Source organism: Aotus nancymaae, unplaced genomic scaffold (assembly GCF_030222135.1).
Source record: "Aotus nancymaae isolate 86718 unplaced genomic scaffold, 86718_ANA_hifiasm-v0.15.2.pri h1tg000018l, whole genome shotgun sequence".
NCBI classification, from domain to species: Eukaryota; Metazoa; Chordata; class Mammalia; order Primates; family Aotidae; genus Aotus; species Aotus nancymaae.
In genome coordinates, this window is record NW_026988430.1 from 15,483,301 (window position 1) to 15,493,275 (window position 9,975).

General features: G+C 43.5%; 1 non-coding gene across 1 annotated transcript; it reads left to right on the plus strand.

The window, feature by feature from the left end:
- The first annotated feature begins 8,279 nt into the window (after positions 1 to 8,279).
- On the plus strand, positions 8,280 to 8,385 carry LOC135275826 (U6 spliceosomal RNA). Its single transcript, XR_010343397.1, has one exon. It is a non-coding gene; the product is annotated as a U6 spliceosomal RNA (small nuclear RNA).
- The last annotated feature ends 1,590 nt before the right edge of the window (positions 8,386 to 9,975 follow it).

Genomic DNA, 9,975 nt, shown 5'->3' on the forward strand with positions numbered 1-9,975 from the left:
TATCACAAGAACAGCGTGGGAAAGACCTGCCCTCATGATTCAATTACCTCCCACCAAGTCCCTCCCACCACACGTGGAAATTCAAGAAGAGATTTGGGAGGGGACAGAGCCAAACAATATCAGTTGCTAATTGGTTAACCTTGAGATAAGAAAATCATCCTGATTTATCCAAGTAGGCTCAGTGTACTCACATGGAGCAGAGGGAGAAAGAAGAGTGATTTGGAGAAAGCTGTGACACTGGAAGCAGAGTCAGAAAGATGCCACATTGTTCACTTTGAAGGCGGAGGAAGAGGCCACAAGACAAGGAATGTGGGCAGCCTCTGGAAGCCGGAAATGCACAAGGAAATGGATTTTTCCCAAGAGCCACCAAAAGGAATCGGCCCTGATAATGACTTCATTTCATCCCAGCAAGACCAGTGTTGAACTTCCAAACTAAAGAATCAAGATAATAAATTGACATTGTTTTAGGCCACCCACATGCAGAACCACATTATTGCACAACAAGGTCCCAGCTTTCATGGTGGTAGGCCACAAATCTACAAAGCAGACCTGGGCTCGAGTCCCAGCCTGACCATGTCTGGCTGATGCAGCCTGATCTGCCCCTTTCACTCACACTGGGAAGATCTTACCAGGAAAACCTGAAATAGTTGAGGCTGTCAGCTAAAACCTCATCTTAGTTAGAAATGGTTGTGTGGAGCATAGAGCCTTGGCTCTACTCACCAAGGCTCAAGTGAAAAAAGACAGCTATTTAGAAGCAGAGTGAGGCTTCGTGGAACCAAAAATTTAGTAGATGGCATTTCTAACTCTCCTTCTTCCTTTCTCTCCTCTCTCTCTCTTTCCCTTCCTCCTCTTACTTCTTTTCTGTGAACGTCTTATTTATTCTTTTCTTCTTGCAGACATGACTTTGCTTTCATCTCTGTGCATACAAGCCTTCAACAAGGCCATCCCAAGATGGTAGCTTTTGTCCCGTGATGTTTCAACCTTCCAGCCTTGTTCCCCCAAAAGCCAACTGTGTCAGTCTTCCTATCCCTGATGCAAAGGTCTGAACACAACAGAACTGATAAGCTCAGCTTCAGTCTGGTGTTCACTCTAAACTCTATCAGTCACAGTCAAGATGGAGGGGCCAGGAGCTGGGGCGTTTGCTATAAAAATCTGTCTCATCAGATGCTGTGGCTTAGGCAGGCCCTTTAAGATGACCTCAGGGAGCAATTACTGGCATCCTCAGAACATCCCTGAATCCTAGGGCTGGCCTCAGAAACAGAAAGCCATCACTTCTGCTGGCTAAACTGCCCTCCTCATTCCTCCCTGCACAGGCGGAGTCAAGCCCGTTTGCCTCTGTGACTGCTTTTCCTGTCCCTTAATTATCTGATTTACATGCTCTTTTTAAATATGTAAATATATTCAACCAAGTTACATTTAAATAATGCTGGTCTGAGAACTATTCTATATCTTTCTGATGACTTTGAATATTTCAGTTTAACTCAAAGGAAAAGGATTGCCCAGTTCTTGAGAGAAAGAGTACTTCACTGTGGGCTTCAAGTTCTGATGATCATAATTAATAATAGTATTATTAATAACAACTTTAGGGTTTCCATTATTGTTCAGAAAATGCAGTCCTTGCAACAGTGTAAAGCGTCTGTTGATGCTCAGATCTACAGAAAATAATTCTTGTTTCCGCTTATTCAAAGTAGTGCCTGTTACTCTGTATTTGCCCTTTCTGATTTTCACACTAGCCCTTGTAGCCAGGACTTTGCCCTGAGTCCCAGTTAGTGGGAGCACCTGACTTGAAAGCCCAGGCTCCCCATCCCCATGAAGTGCCCTATCTGTGTCCCTGAATTCCTGAGAGTGCTTTCGATGGGATCTTCTTGTCTGTCCTTTAAGGCTCTGCTCAGGCACCACCTCCTCTGCAAAACCTTTCCTAGCTCTCCTGGCAAACATGGCTGCTCCTTCTCCAGGATTCTCCCAATAACCAATTCATGCACAGACGGTTATTGAGCACTGTCTCTGTGGCAGGCATAACACCAAGGGCTGAACATACAGCTGAGAATGAACCAGACCACAGCTGCTACCTTCATGGAGCTAAGGTATGATGGGGAGGTGAATGTAGGGAGGAAATACTGAGGGTCAAGGGAGTGCCCCTTGAGGGCAGCAACCTCACCTGGAAAGCCAAGATGCTGGCTTCCTGAGGAACTGGCATTTATGTTGCAATGTGAAGGAAGCGCATGGCACAAGTAGGTGGAGAAGGGAGTCAAAGCATATTCTAAGCAGGAGGAAAACAAGGGCAGGGACAAAAGACAGGGCAGTGTGTCCAGGAAGTGGAAGTCTTCCAGGGTGACTTGAGAACAGAGCACAAAGCAGTGAGAAGCCAAGTTGGTCAGGGCTTTGGGTCCAGCTTCCAAATTTGGGGCTGTGTCCTAAGGTCAAGGGAAGTTTGACATTTTTTTTTTAACATGATAATGCCAGCATGTGAGTGAAAATTATTTGGCTGCAAGGAATAGAAATCAGCTCAATGTAGCTTAAGTGAAATGTGGAGATTTATTAAAAGGATTCATAGAAATTCGATGAAACCTAAGCAAGAAAAGCTCTCAAGAAGAGCCTGGAGTCATGATCTGGAAACCCTGAGGAAAGCCCAGAGTGGGTCTCTCTCCATCTGTGCGGTCCAAGAAGAAGAAGAATAGAAAGAGGGGTGAGAGCAGATCAGAGAACAAGAATTCTATTTGGGACATATTGAGTTTCAGGCATCCTGTGAGATGTCTAAGGAGAGACATCCAATGGGCTGTTGGATGTATAGCTCTAGAAGAGGGTAGCCCTTAAGAGATTGGCATAGCAATGGTAATTAAAGCAATGGAAGTGAAAGAAATGTCCTAGGAAGAGCACAGACCATGAGAAGAGAAAGGGGCTTAGGACGGGTCCTGGGGAATTCCAACTTTTAATTGTTTTGGGTAATGATACAGTTTGTCTGTGTCCCTACCCAAATCTCATCTTGAATTGTAGCTCCCATAATTCCCACACATTGTGGGAGGGACCCAGTGGGCGGTAATTGAATCATGAGGGCAGTGTTCCCCATACTGTTCTCATGGTAGTGAATAAGTCACATGAGATCTGATGGTTTTATAAGGGGAAACCCCTTTCACTTGATTCTCATTGTCTCTTGTCTGCCACAATATAAGACATGCCTTTTGCCTTCCACCATGATTCTGAGGCCTCCCCAGCCACGTGAAACTGTTGAATCCTTTAAACCTCTTCTTCCTCGTAAATTCCCCAGTCTCAAGTATGTCTTTATCAGCAGTGTGAGAACTGACTAAAACAGGTAGCCCACAACTGAGAAGAAACAGCCTGAGAAACAGAAAGGAAACCAGAGGAGAGAGTCACACTAAGCAAATGTTTCAGAAAGAATGGAAATGTTGAGTTTGACAGACATTCCTAAGAGGCCAGGAGAAATGACTGAAAGATTTCCAGTAAAACAACTCATTTGTGGTATTATATAGGTTTTTTGTTTGTGTGTGTGTGTGTGTGTGTGTGTGTGTTTGTGGGTTTTTTTTGTTTTTTGCTAACACATCTATCCACTAGTCTGAAAACTCCTTTAGTAAATATGGTTTTGTGCCTTTATTCCCAGCAATTAGCACAAATGTCTGGTACAGAGTAAATCCTCAAAAGCTGTTTATTGAACAAATGAACAAATATGCCGTAGGCATTACAGTATCTTAAAAATCACCTCTGGAGGAGAGAGAAAACATATAACGAGTCTTCAGTCACCTGCAATAAACGAACAGAGAAATCAACAAGATCTTTGAAAAGAATTGCAGTCTCACTGCTATTCTTAACATGAGTAGCCCACAGCCTACCCAGCTAGAATCACAATCCCACTAGTGGTCACCACCTAAAGAGTGACTTGGGTGCTCAAAAAATAATTTTATTTATGTGCTTTCAGTGTTCCAATTATATTTTCGTAATTAAATTTCCTTATTTCCAAAGTGAAGGTCATCTTCAGTCTAATCCTTGCATGAATTATCCAAAGGTTCTACCATTGACAGGTATTTCCTGTATTTGTGAAGCACAAGTGTACGTGTTAATAGACACTCACAGCCAGAATCTGTGCTTGACCCCACCCAGCTGGCCAAAAACAAAGAGACAGATGGAAAAATCTGAATCTCACCCTTTTTTTATTTGTCAAGGGTGTAAACAACCACTAACTCATCAGGGGGGTGATGCTCCTCCCTAAGGGAATACATGTCATTTAGCCATGGGCATGGCCCACGTACTGATGACTCAAAAATGACCTTGATAACGACAACAAAACTGACCTTGGTAACCACAAAATGCTGTGTTACAAGGCATCTGGACCAGATGTGAAACTTTAGCCGATACTGATGGGAGTCCGGGTGAGGAAACCTGCAGCCAAGGAGGGTTCTGGGCACTGGGAGGAGGCACTGGGCCAGACATGCAGGAAGAGGGGCTTTGATGGTGGCTGTTTGCCAGTCGGCACAGAGCGTTTCTGCATTTTAATGATTCTGGCAGCCTTTCCATCCAGCAGCAGCCATCGGGTAAGCCAAGATGGGCACACCCAAGTACATCCAGGAGCCATGGAGGAAGAAGCAGTCTGATATAATGTGGTTTCTTCTGAAGGATACAAGGCCAAGCAAGGTTCTGAGAGTACCAGAAGAAAAAGGACTAAGGATGGGTCCTGGGGATTCCAACTTTTAGTTGTTTGAGTAGCCCATGATGTGGACTGAGAAGAATGCACTATCTTCTGAGAGATACAAGGCCAGGCAAAGTAACAGAGCACATGAAGACTAAAGGAGTTTTCAGGCTACTGTTAGCAAAAAATTATAATACTCATAATGGGTTGTTTACTGGACATCTTTCAGTCATTATTCCTGGCCTCTTAAGAGTGTTTGTCAAAGAAAACGTTTCCTTTCTTTCTGAAACATTCGCTTAGCGTGACTCTCTGTGAGATATGGCAAGGTTTCTCTTCAAACAGCCTGCTCTTTGCTTTTTAATTCCAAGTACCACCCCTGTCTCTTTCTTCTCCTTTTCTTCTTTCTGATTTTACTACATGCCCAGACACGCCACACCACCAGCTCACATTCCTTTCCTTATTTGGGAAAGGTCTGGCTCTCTAGTTCGCCACAGATGACCCCTCCCCCTCTCCCCTCTCTCCCATCACTTGTCCACCTTATCTAAAAAAGTTTAAATGTTTAGCCAACCGGGTCTAGTTTAGATTGTGCCGTCTAACCCTAGCCAATAGAGGAAAGACACAGAAGCAAAACCTGCATTACAGGTAATAAAACCCCTGCTTTCCTTTGTTCCATGTGCTCTCACCATTACTCCATATGTGACACGCACCCTTCTACCTAAGTAAATTCACGTTGCCGAGAAATTCTTTGAGTGTTCGTTTTTCCTTACGACTCTGAGCTTTATCTCAACGCTCTCTCTTCTAGTTTATTTCCCATCCCTTAATTCAGATACGAGGCGCACGGACTGGGATACAAGGCCAAGCCTGGTTATGTTAAAAATAGGATTCACATGCACCGTGGTGAGAGAAAACACCCAGTTCCTAAGGGCACAACTTACGACAATCCTGTTCATCCTGGTGTTAACCAGCTGAAGTGTGCTCGAAGCCTTCAGTTCATTGCAGAGGAGTGAGCTGGATGCCACTGTGGGACTCTAAGAGGCCTGAATTCTCACTGGGTTGGCAGAAATTCCACATACACATTTTTTGAGTTTATCCTCATTGATACATTCCATAAGGCTGTCAGAAGAAATCCTGACACCCTGTGGGTCACCAAACCAGTCCACAAGCACAGGGAGATGATTGGGCTGACATCTGTTACCGCTAATACAAATAATGTTTGTAAATTCACACCTAAGCAACAATTTAGGGCAGTCAAAAAAACCTCCAATGGCCGTACCTCTTTGTACTTGCTGACGGACCCACAGCCCACGGCACATCAGCTCAGGCTGTTACACTCCTACCCATTTAACAGATTAAGAAATTGGGGTTTAGTGAGATAAGATTTGAAGAAAAGCCCACAGCTAGTGGCAGAAAAACTGGCCATAGAACTCATCTCTTCATTCCCAGATCCAGCATTTTTTGTTTTTTTGTTTTTTGTTATTAACACAGTGTTTCACTCTTGTTGCCCAGGCTGGAGTGCAGTGGCGCAATCTCAGCTCACTGCAACCTCCGCCTCCAGTGTTCAAGTGATTCTCCTGCCTCAGCCTTCCGAGTAGCTAGGACTATAGGTGCCTGCCACCACGCCCAGCTAATTTTTAGTAGAGACAGGGTTTCACCATGTTGGCCAGCCTGGTCTTGAACTCCTGACCTCAGATGATCCACCTGCCTCAGCCTCCCAAAGTGCTGAGATTATAGGCGTGAGCCACCGCACCCAGTCCCTAGTGTTTTATTCTATGTCCTCACCCATAAATGTCCCCTAGAACTGTTAACGAGCATTCAAATACCTGTGACTAATGAGAACACTAAACCTGGACTGGCTCAGCAACTTTACCACTAATAGACAATCCTGTAACAATGGCCACAAGATCAGGAAGAGGTCTTCTCCTCCATGGAAAATCTGGAAGTTTTCATTATGGAATCGTGCATTCTAACAAAGGCTGGTCCGAGGAAGCAGCAGGCAAATTCTGAAATATTCTCCCAGGGTGAACCCCCTTGGGAATGATCCATCTGACTCAATTTCACTGCAGGGAAGATCCATTTCCGGGATTCTTTCATATGCCAAACATTCTAGGTATGAGACACGATAATTAGCTGCATGTTCTGATAAGCTGGCTGACAATTAAAGCTGAGGTTGCTAAGCAGTTCTGAGAACAATTACCGACGTGATTTTCCTATTTTGTGACAATAGTCTGAAAAAGAAGCATGTAACGATTCCTGGTGGATGAGGCCCCTGCAAGTCATGTTTTAATTATTAACTTAATTATATGGATGAAGCAATAGGTGGTAATTTAGTTCCTTCGCTGACACTTAATTCTCCCTCGCTCAGCCACCAGGCCGAGGGACTCTTCAGAAGCAATTTGTTTTGGAAATTTGTTCTAGCTGTATCCAGCAGCAGCAGGGTTCTACCACCATGCGTCCCTCAGAAATAGAGGCAGGAATGGGTAGGAGGGTGAGTGGGAGAAGACGTGATGTGTCTGGGTAAACTGCCATGATCTGGATACACTAAAATGAGCTAGTGATGAGAGAACTGGCCCAGATGGGCATGGGCTGCGAATGTGAAGCCGGATGTGCCAAGCCTTGTGTTCAAACAACACATTTTCCCCATTAAGTCCAAAAATTATCGGGAGGATAAAAAGAGTGAGTAAGAGCCTGGTCACAGTGGCTCACGCCTGAATCCCAGCACTCTGGGAGGCCAAGGCGGATCGATCACCTGAGGTCAGGAGTTCGAGACCAGCCTGGCCAACATGGTGAAACCCCGTCTCTACTAAAAATACAAAAATTAGCTGGGCATGGTGGTGTGCACCTGTAGTCCCAGCTACTCGGGAGGCTGAGGCAGGAGAATTGTTTGAACCTGGAAGGCCGAGGTTGCAGTGAGCCAAGATCACGCCACTGCACTCGAGCTTGGCGACAGAGTGAGACTCCATCTCAAAAAAAAAAATACAAAAAGTTAGCTGGGCGTGGTGGTGGATGCCTGTAATCTCAGCTACTCGGGAGGCCAAAGCAGGAGAATTGCTTAAACCCAGGAGGTGAAGGTTGCAGTGAGCCAAGGTCATGCCATTGCACTCCAGCCTGGGCATCAAGAGCGAAACTCCATCTCAAAAAAAAGGTGAATAAGAGACTGGGAAGATTTTTCTGGGCTCCCCACTTAAGAGTAGAGGATGCAGCTTCAAGGCTTTTAGAGAAAACATTTCTCCCCCCATGGCTTTTCTAGAGTTTTGCACGTTTTTATTTTTCAGAAAGAGCCACTCCATTTCCCTTGGAATGTTAGTGGAATCTATTTAGATGTGATACTTCCCTGACCTCTGCCTGCTAGACCGAACAGGGAAGAACCTGGTGTGGTGAACAAGGAAAAAAGAAAGATCATGCGGAAGAGTTATGACCCAGAGAAAAATACAACCCAGGGCAGGTCCCTAAATCCACATTTTCAGGAATGTAGTCAACTTCAAAGGCAACTCAGGAGGCCGCATGGGCTCCCCGGCATCAAGGTTAGACCCCTGAAGCAGAGATTGGGATTGTGGCTTTAATGCTTAACCCAACCAAGTAAAGGCTTAAACTACTGATTATTTAGTACCTCAGTTAAGATTAGTCTAAAACCTTTACTCATGTACTCACTTTAGCAGCACATATACTAAAATTGGAATGATACAGAGAAGATTAGCATGGCCTCTGTGCATGGATAACAAAAAACTTGTGAAGCATTTAATATTTTAAAAAACAAAAATATAAAAATAAAGTTTAAAAGTTGGGTCAGGATAGATGTGTACATTTGTGACTTTCATAAGTAGAAGCATCCATATATGTGAATGTATTTAGCAAATATGGATCATACAATGATTTTTACTATTTTGTTTTATTTTGTTTTTTGAGAGAAAGTCTCACGCCCAGGCTGGAGTGCAGTGGTGCAATCTCGGCTCACTGAAACCTCTGCCTCCTGGATTCAAGCGATTCTCCTGCCTTAGCCTCCGGAGTAGCTAGGATTACGGCCTTTTTTTTTTTTTTTTTTTAAGTAGAGACGGGATTTCGCCATGTTGACCAGGCTGGTCTCGAACTCCTGACCTCAGGTGATCCGCCCACCTTGGCCTTCCAATGTGCTGGGATTACAGGCATGAGCCACTGTGTCCAGCCCTTTTTACTGTTTTGTAAACTGTGTTTTTGTGCTCACTTAACAGTATATCATATACGTCTCTATAAATAATGTTTATTTTATCATTTTGTCATCTAGTAACATCATAGTTTTAAAATGGTTTATTTCGTCATCTAGTGAATACACAGTCTTAAAAGATATTTCATTAATTTTCTATTGTGAGACATTTGTTTCAAATTTTTCACTATAAAGCACAGTGCAGGACAGAATTGCTATCTTTTCCCACTGGCCTGAGGCATTGCTGCTACCACATCCTAGTTCCCACACCTACATGGGTTCGTTCTGGACTCTCTGCTCTGTTGCATTTGTCCTTCAAGCTATTTACACACCATTCCCATATTGGTTTAGTTGTTATAACTTTGTCATGTGTTTTCCTGCCTATCCAAGCCTCTGATTTATATTTTTAAATTTCTAGACTAGTCTCTTACATTTCTCCAGGTGCATTTTTTTCTTCAGTTTGAAAAACTCCATGAAATATCCCAAAGGTTCTTAATGGAATTGCTCTGCATTTATAAGTTACCTTGTGTAGAACTGACCTACTGTGTCTCTGTTTATTCACGTCTTCCTTTGTGCCCTTCTGGACAGTTTCACAGCTTTTCTTTGTATCAAAAGCCTACATTTTCTAATTGATTACTTCTAGTATGTAAGAATGCTTTTGAATTTTTGAATGTTACTTTTTTATCCTCTCCATTTTTTTCTATTGGAATGTTTATCTTTTTCTTAGTAATTCAGGTATTAATTACACTTTCTCAGGCTCTAAAGAAGCAAGTTATGTGGTGATGGGGTAGATGACTGCCTGCCTCATACCCAGGTGTGATGACTGCACTGTGATCTTAAACCAATCACACCACCTTTCCACTCCAAAGTTTCCTTGTCAATAAGATGATACATTTCTCCATTAGTCTCTCAGAGAAGTAGCAAAGATCAAGTCAGCAAGTATCTTCTTAACCCACATTGCCCGACATGGTAGCTACTAATGCTAAGTGACTACATTTAAATTAATGAAGATTAAATAAAATTTAGAATTCCATTTTTACCTAAGGTCCTATTGGTCCCCTTCCAAGTGCTCATGGCCACACATGGCTAGTGGCTGCATTTTGGACAAGACAGAATGAGGATACTTTCATCATTGTAGGAAGTATGGTTGGATGGTCCT